At 38.3% G+C, this 9,210-nt stretch overlaps 1 protein-coding gene across 1 annotated transcript in view; it reads right to left on the bottom strand.

Moving 5' to 3' along the window:
- Positions 1–362, bottom strand: part of znf512b (zinc finger protein 512B) — a 71,419-nt gene extending 71,057 nt beyond the window's left edge. The window contains exon 1 of the mRNA XM_084099454.1: positions 1–362. This exon is cut by the window's left edge and continues 91 nt beyond it. The gene's annotated coding sequence lies outside the window, so the exon portion shown is untranslated.
- Positions 363–9,210: the final 8,848 nt, after the last annotated feature.

The following is a 9,210-nucleotide window of genomic DNA, read 5'->3' as shown; positions in this document are numbered from 1 at the left end:
TGACTTTACATGGCAAACACACCTGGCGCGCGGGGGGTCACGGACAGACGGGCGTTACGGTCGGTAGCCAAACTCACAGCCCCCGCTGTGCGTGTCCGATGATGATGAAGAAGAAGAAGGTGAAGGAAGAAGAAAAAAAAGAGCAAGCTGATGCAAATGCCCACAAGCCGAACACTTTCACCGTGTTTCCAGGCTGCACTCGGCGCCCCTCTTCATTAATGTAATCCACGAGCTCTCTCGTATGAAAATCCAACTCAAAAGCACGCGCACAAATACGCAGAAACGCCGGCAAAAAATATGAAAATACAAGAAGCTTTCATAGGCAGTGAAGCAAAATGGCGACTTTAATACGAAGGAGGAGTAAAAAAAAAAAAAAAAAAAAAACCCTCGCGCTGTTGCTAAAGGAGGCACGGGGATATGTTTAGTGCAGTATAATCGAGGGTGGAAGAAGTGAACGCGACGGAAAGAAAAGCGGAGGGGAAGAAGAAGGCACAGCGTCGCGCAGTTTCGCCGCAGCCCCGCGATTCCTGTCCTTACCTCGGGATTATTCCGTGTATTTGTTTGATAGGGATATTATCTCCGCGACCGTGTACAGTAACAGTAGGCTATGGGCGCTGGGTCACGCGCGTATCCGCCGCCGCCGCTGCCTTTGACAGTTGTGACTACAGTCGGCAGGCAACTTGCAAACTCTCGCGTTATTATTTATGATCACTCATTTTGATATCAGGCCAATCATTTTGGTATTTCTGCATAATAAAGCCCCTGCCTGAATGGAAGCGTTTGATGCGGCTCGACGTCATGCCGCTCAGTTATGACGAAAAGGCTTCGGCTACAATGTAGCTTTCGTTCACATCATTTGATAATGGTCTAAACATTATGACGTAGTCGGTGCGATTCTGAGTTTTCAGAAAAGATGACGTAGTTTTAAGGCAATAATATGAGAATATTCTTACCGTTATGACGTCGTCTGCTTTGAATAAAATATTTGTATTTTTTAATCATACTTATGAGTTTTCCCATAGTGTTAAAAATGTATTTTCTTAACCAGTAATGATCTGGAATCGTGCAGTCCAAAAGACAAAATAGCCTAAATAATCTTAGAATGTTCTTAACATGACGTCGCATCTCTGAAAATATTACGTATTTTTTGTCAAAATAAATATAAAAAATATATAATTTTTGTAATATTTTAATTCAATTTACCAACTAATTAGGCTAACAAATTACGACTTTTCTCAAATTATTTTAGTTTACCTATAGCCTCAAATGATTCATTTTTACATTTTTATATTTTCTAAATAAACAGCAACTGAGGTCTCACTTTTCACACGTCACGGGCTCTTTAAAATGGCTTAATAGAGACTTTGACCCATCTCTCTTTTCCTCTTCACACCATGACGTAATGTAACTAGCTACTATTACTGCGTCCACCAGGAGGGGGAGGCAAATGACTGCTTTTCTGAGGCTGTTGTTGAGATTTCAAAACGAATTCTTATTTTATACTGTCCAAATGTAACTTCAACCCCTCGGGGGAAAAAACAAAAACACCCGAAAGTCTTAATTAGGCAGAAAAGCTCAAAAAAAAAAAAAGTTAATGCCAACGTATGTTTTTACATTGATTTAACTCATCAAAATAAGTAAATCAGTTTTCAACTTTTTTATAAGTTATACATGATTCAACTCGTTTTTTAAGTCCGTTTAATGTAATTGAAGTTGAAGTGACTTAAACATCCAAGTTGACTGCACTTAAAAATTTAATGCTGCAACTTTTTTTTTTTACAGTGTACGTTTCATTCTCATAAAAGTGTCCACTAGTCAGCGGTATAGTGCAGGATTATTTGACAGTATAGGATGAGTTTATGACAGATGATAACAGGCGATGAGCACTTAACACGTCTGTGGGCTGGACAGGCCTGTCCCTCAAACCATCAATCACATGACTTTAATAATGCACATATAAATCCTGTAGGCTTTTGTATGTTATTAATACATCAGTCATTTCAGCACAATTCACCATAACAGTCCAGAGATAGTCAGCTACAGAAAATCATATGTAACGGTTCAGCAAAGCCTTGAATTATATCCACCAGAGGCCGTAAAAAGCACATGAACCCTGTGTTAGCGACTGGTGAAGGCCGACCTACTCTGAAATTACAAACAGGGTTACAAAGTACTCTTACATAATGGCCAGTTCATCTCATTTGGACACATTCCCATAACCCTGTGGTTATATGTTAGTCCAGCTGCTTGTAGGCCATGAAATGAAGTAAAGCAAGCTGTGTGAAAAACTGCTCCGGCACTGAATAACTCACTATTGAAATCCAAGAATAACAGAGGACATGGAGAGAAATGTCTTTCTGCTGCTGAGATTGGCAGTGTGTTTGCTATTTTTGTTTTATGAAGAGCTGTTAGTTCAAAGGTAGATCAGTTTCCTTTGGGTTTCCACTGACGTTTCAGTTTGCATAGAGTCTGTGATTCATTCATCAACATCAATTAACTTTCCAGGGGTCTTCGTCTGGGATCCTTAGGGGGTCCACCATTTATGGCTTGATCACAAGCTACTTTTTGTGTGAAAAAAGTAAACAGCAAAACAATATTAAATGCTAGTTAATAATATTTTTGATCAAGGCAAAGGTTTTGAAATGAAAGTGTTTCATTTCATCTGAATGTTTCCCCCTGCCACACTGAAATATATATACAGAATATATATACAGAATATATATATATATATATATATATATATATACAGTGAGGAAAATAAGTATTTGAACACCCTGCTATTTTGCAAGTTCTCCCACTTAGAAATCATGGAGGGGTCTGAAATTGTCATCGTAGGTGCATGTCCACTGTGAGAGACATAATCTAAAAAAAAAAAATCCAGAAATCACAATGTATGATTTTTTTAACTATTTATTTGTATGATACAGCTGCAAATAAGTATTTGAACACCTGAGAAAATCAATGTTAATATTTGGTACAGTAGCCTTTGTTTGCAATTACAGAGGTCAAACGTTTCCTGTAGTTTTTCACCAGGTTTGCACACACTGCAGGAGGGATTTTGGCCCACTCCTCCACACAGATCTTCTCTAGATCAGTCAGGTTTCTGGGCTGAGAAACACGGAGTTTGAGCTCCCTCCAAAGATTCTCTATTGGGTTTAGGTCTGGAGACTGGCTAGGCCACGCCAGAACCTTGATATGCTTCTTACAGAGCCACTCCTTGGTTATCCTGGCTGTGTGCTTCGGGTCATTGTCATGTTGGAAGACCCAGCCTCGACCCATCTTCAATGCTCTAACTGAGGGAAGGAGGTTGTTCCCCAAAATCTCGCAATACATGGCCCCGGTCATCCTCTCCTTAATACAGTGCAGTCGCCCTGTCCCATGTGCAGAAAAACACCCCCAAAGCATGATGCTACCACCCCCATGCTTCACAGTAGGGATGGTGTTCTTGGGATGGTACTCATCATTCTTCTTCCTCCAAACACGTTTAGTGGAATTATGACCAAAAAGTTCTATTTTGGTCTCATCTGACCACATGACTTTCTCCCATGACTCCTCTGGATCATCCAAATGGTCATTGGCAAACTTAAGACGGGCCTTGACATGTGCTGGTTTAAGCAGGGGAACCTTCCGTGCCATGCATGATTTCAAACCATGACGTCTTAGTGTATTACCAACAGTAACCTTGGAAACGGTGGTCCCAGCTGTTTTCAGGTCATTGACCAGCTCCTCCCGTGTAGTTCTGGGCTGATTTCTCACCTTTCTTAGGATCATTGAGACCCCACGAGGTGAGATCTTGCATGGAGCCCCAGTCCGAGGGAGATTGACAGTCATGTTTAGCTTCTTCCATTTTCTAATGATTGCTCCAACAGTGGACCTTTTTTCACCAAGCTGCTTGGCAATTTCCCCGTAGCCCTTTCCAGCCTTGTGGAGGTGTACAATTTTGTCTCTAGTGTCTTTGGACAGCTCTTTGGTCTTGGCCATGTTAGTAGTTGGATTCTTACTGATTGTATGGGGTGGACAGGTGTCTTTATGCAGCTAACGACCTCAAACAGGTGCATCTAATTTAGGATAATAAATGGAGTGGAGGTGGACATTTTAAAGGCAGACTAACAGGTCTTTGAGGGTCAGAATTCTAGCTGATAGACAGGTGTTCAAATACTTATTTGCAGCTGTATCATACAAATAAATAGTTAAAAAATCATATATTGTGATTTCTGGATTTTTTTTTTTAGATTATGTCTCTCACAGTGGACATGCACCTACGATGACAATTTCAGACCCCTCCATGATTTCCAAGTGGGAGAACTTGCAAAATAGCAGGGTGTTCAAATACTTATTTTCCTCACTATATATATATATATATATATATATATATATATATATATATATATATATATATAAAATAAAATGTAATAACACTAATTACTGTAGATGTCTACTATATTTAAAAATATATATTTTTTTATTAGTGCTGGGAAACGATTAATCGCGATTAATCACTTCCAAAATAAAAGTTGGTGTTTACATAATGTTTGTGTGTGTACTATGTATTATTATTTTGTATATATAAATACACACACATACAAAAAAAAGTAAAAAAAAAAAAACCCAACAACAACACACATGCATGTATATATTTAAGAAAAATGTGTTAGTTATATATATAAAATATTTATAAATAATATAAATTATATATACATATATATACAGTATATACATGCAAATATTTCTTAAAAATATACGTGCATGTGTGTATTTATATATAAATAGGTTTTATGTATGTTAATATTATTAATACGTACACATATTTATGCTACATTATAATGTATTTAATTAAAATGTATTATTTAAATGATTTGTAATGATTGTTAATAATAATTGTAAAACTATATATATGTGTGTATATATATATATAAATATGTATATATATATATATATATATATATATATATACATATATACTTATAATTTTAAGTCTAGAACATTCAAATCTTATACCAGTATATATTATATAAACTGCATATATACCGTGTTACAATCCACACTTCTCTCTTTCTCTTTATCTCCGTTTTCCCATCATATAATGCAGCTGAAATTAAAATGATTATGGTTGAATACGGACTGACAGAGCATAAATCTGCTAATATATAGATTTGTGTGTTGCTGATAAAGCAGAATTGTGTCATAGATCTTGAACACCATTAAGCAGATTTCTCAACACTTACTGGTCAGTTTACCATCAGGTGTTCACTTACCTTTGAGTCACGGCCCAGTGGCTGCAGGGGAGAGGTGTAGGTGTGTGTGTGTGTGTGTGTGTGTGTGTGTGTGTGTGTGTGTGTGTGTGTGTGTGTGTGTGTGTGTGTGTGTGAGAGACACAGTGATGATCGATCACACAGATCTTATAGATGGAGTGTGTAACATGTGTTCTGTGGAGCACAACATGCACAGAACCCCGGGGAGAGTGCAGTCGTCTATCACAATAGCGGAGCAGTTCAGGGATCTCAAATAAATGCTGCTGTCACAAGCTCACTGACAGAGATACATATGCGTCCACGCTGCGCCTGACTAGTTCTGAATTTGCCCCTGCTAAAAGCTGGTTCAAACATGTTTTTCCTGCAGAAAATCATATTACATGCCTTTTTAAAGTAGCCTATCCTTAACATGGATTTATGCTGCTCTCTTTTCACTTCCTGATGAAAAGACAGGAAGATTTAAGGTGTATTTAATGAGCAGAAAAGAAGAGAAACATGTTACCTCATTTTCCTTTATCATTGCATCACAAGTCATTAAACTGAAACTTTTCTCAAAAATGGTATAAAAATGTACATGAAAACAAACAAAGAGTACATTTCTAAGAACCTGGCACATATGTTTTAATGTTCATAAGATTTTTTCAGTCACACTTTATATTAGGCGTCTTTAAATATTATGCACTTAATTAAAAATAATAATAATTCGGTCCAATGTAGCCTACTTATTGTGTTGATGTTGAATTGCGAAACACTTGAGGTGGGATATGTGTAGGTTGGGGACAGGTTTAGTGGAATGCGTTGGTTTAAGGGTGGATTAAGAGTGAAATTATTATTGTAATTATGTAATTACAATAATTACATAATTAATAATGTAATTATGTAATTACATTATTGATGTAATTACAGAATTAATTAATTACATGCAGGTATTTTTCAAATATAAGTATGTAAAAACATGTGTACACAATAAGCGCATTGTCTTAAATGATTAATTTAAATGTCAGTGCATTGTAGTTAAATACACTTAATATAAAGTGGGACCCATTCTTCCTTTTGGTTGCACTTTATTTTACAGTACGTGCACTTACATGTACTTGCCTAAGAAAGCACTGGGTAATATGAGTTAGACCATGGTCTGGGTGAATACTCGATTCTGATTGGATGCAGGGTGTCCATTAAAAAGTGATAGAGGACACCTAGTAAAGGAGTTCTGGTGAAACTGACTGTTTACCATTCGAAATTAATAAATAAATGCGCTGGCTACATCAGCTGTGAGTAACCATAGCAACAGGCAGTCAAAGTATCTATACTGACTATAAATGAGCGGACTATAAATATCTCCAGTTGCTAAATAAACCGTCAGGCGTAACCAGGGAAACCAAGTTATTGTTTGTAAAAACTTTAGATTTCGATTGTAAAACTAATTAAAATATAAACTAATGTTTTAAAAATGTGTTATTTGGCAAGTGACCATGGTATAAGCGGGTTAATGCCCTTCGAGGTGTCCATTGTCAGGTATGGACTTCGGTGGAGGCAACCGACCCCGCCGTCGTCCATTAATAAAAGTCTCTCCAATGGACACCTCGTCAGGCATTAATCCTTACGTAACTATGGGTAAAGGTTAGGTTTAGGGGTGGGTTCCGGGATAGTACCTTTATTATACACAGATATTGCAATTACTATATTAAGTACATAGTATGTACATGGAGAACAGGACTGTGAAATAAAGTGCTATATTTTTCATTCTCTTGTCATTAGTCCTGATAATCACGACACTGATGTGCTGTGATGGTGCTCATGTGCAGCTCATACACAATCATTAATTCGGACATGACTTGAAGGCTACACACACTGTATAGCTGCATATATACTGAGGCAAAATATTTTCAGACAAAGTACACTCTGGACAGTGTCCCACGGCTCAAACTGCCCTCTGTACTGTCAGCATTTGATTGGTTAAGCCATGTGGCAGCCAATGAGGCATAACCCCCGAGCCCCAGCGCTGTCAGATACTGTCACATAATGTCACGGGCTGCTTATAATGTGCACATTTGTGTGTGTCTGTGTTCCAAATGCACAGATAATTATGCGGCTGCAATATTCCATGTTGTGTGGTAATTGCCTCTCAAGGTGGCGGTGGAGATCGACCGCTCTTTAATTATCTGTGTGTGTGACAGCTGCTTCCACAAGTGACACTCAGAGACACAAAGGTGCGTGCCTGACGCACTGGTCTGTTCTCTGTCGCAGAACTGCACAGTCACTCAGGACGTCGGGCTGACAATATTCCCTGCAGGGGAAAAGGGAACAGGTGGTGAAAGAGAGATAATTTGTGGAGAAATGGCCTAAGAAGTTTGTATTGTGGTGTGTTTATGTGGATGGCAAATGTGAGAATTGGCAAATGTCCTCTGATGCCATAAAACAGCTTTTAAGTCTAGAACATTCAAAACTTATGCTTATTATACACACATTTCTTTGGATTCATAAACCTGAAGTCCCTCTCACTGAAAGAGAAGAAATCCTTCATTGGTTCTTAGATTTATCACCAAAGAGGTAAATTTGAATGTGTGAATATTACCCAATGGCAGTAAGTCTACAGATTCATGATTTATTATCAATTTAATATTGAATGTCAAATTCAGAAATCAAGTAATTAAATAAATGAAAACATGTGGGAAAAAGCCAAATCCGTCACTATAGGCCACTGGGATTTCTTCTGATGCGCCCAATGACCAATCCGGGCCAGGTGATCTGCTTTATTTCATGAATGTTAGAGTCTGTCTGGATCACAAAATGCATTTTGTAAAATAAATATTCACTATACATTGTGAATGTAATATGTGATTTCATTCATTAATATGAATACCAAAAGGAATGTACCAAAATATTTGTATTTTGTGATACATACAGATCCTTTCATCAACAAAATTAGGTTCCCCTTAAAAGAGACAAACGGTAAACGCAGAATTCAAAGAAAAAAGTCTGAATTTCGAGATATAGGCCACACTCAAATTGCAAGAAAAGGTCAGACTGGAAAGTTATAAACTCAGAATTCCAAAAAAAAAGTCTGATTTGCAAAATGTTAACTTTAACTAACTAAGTCAAAATTGCAAGAAACAGTCAGAAATGTGTTTTATAAACTTACAATTCTGAGAAAGTCTGAATTGCACGATATAAGTTCACAATTCTGACTTTAAAGGTAGGGTCATAGACAGTATATAAACTGGACACAGCGACCCCATAGGTTTCAACGGAGAGAAGTTGAAGCACATTAGAAGCAGTCACTTCCTGATTGCCGAGCGTACTGCGCAGACTCAAACTGAGCTTGACGACGTGGATGTGACGTGAGCAGCCTGCCTGACAGTTGTAAGTTTTCTAGTAGCCGTGCCAAGCGAAATCGGAACCATTCCCTTCCGAATCTCGCAGAGACGGAGAGTGTGAGTAGGAGCTGTCCATGAGCTAGGAGCAGGAGCAACGTCATGACTCTCTATGGGCTTCTCCCTTTACTTTATCGGACTTTATGCCTCCACGTCCCCCCGATTGATTGCGAGCTTCTCTTCCTGTCTCTACGGTAATTTCCAGAGAGTCGCGTGGTTATGACGCAATCGTTAGCCTACTTTTACAAAAACTGCTTCTACGGGGCCATAACGTAAGATACAAGGTAATGGAGCCTTTTATACATTGTCGTGTTTCTTTAGAAATAAACAATGGACAAATGGAGTCTTTAAACGCCTCAGATGTAAAGTTATTCGCTGTCAAAGTGACGCGAAAATGAATGGGAGTCAATGGGATGCTAACAGCAGGTGAAGGCTTGTTAGCCAATGGCGGCTCACGGGGGTACCTTCAAAATAATATGAAACCCTGACCGCCTGGGTAGGGTAGGCAATTTTGACCGGCTAGCAATAGCATGCTAGCTTTGAAAGCATGAGATCCACCCTCCCTTCAGAGCGTCTCCAAAGCC

Source organism: Abramis brama (genome assembly GCF_963993115.1).
Source record: "Abramis brama genome assembly, chromosome: 22".
Classification (NCBI taxonomy): Eukaryota; Metazoa; Chordata; class Actinopteri; order Cypriniformes; family Leuciscidae; genus Abramis; species Abramis brama.
The sequence above is the reverse complement of the archived record's forward strand: the minus strand, read 5'-3'. Positions and strand labels throughout refer to the sequence as shown.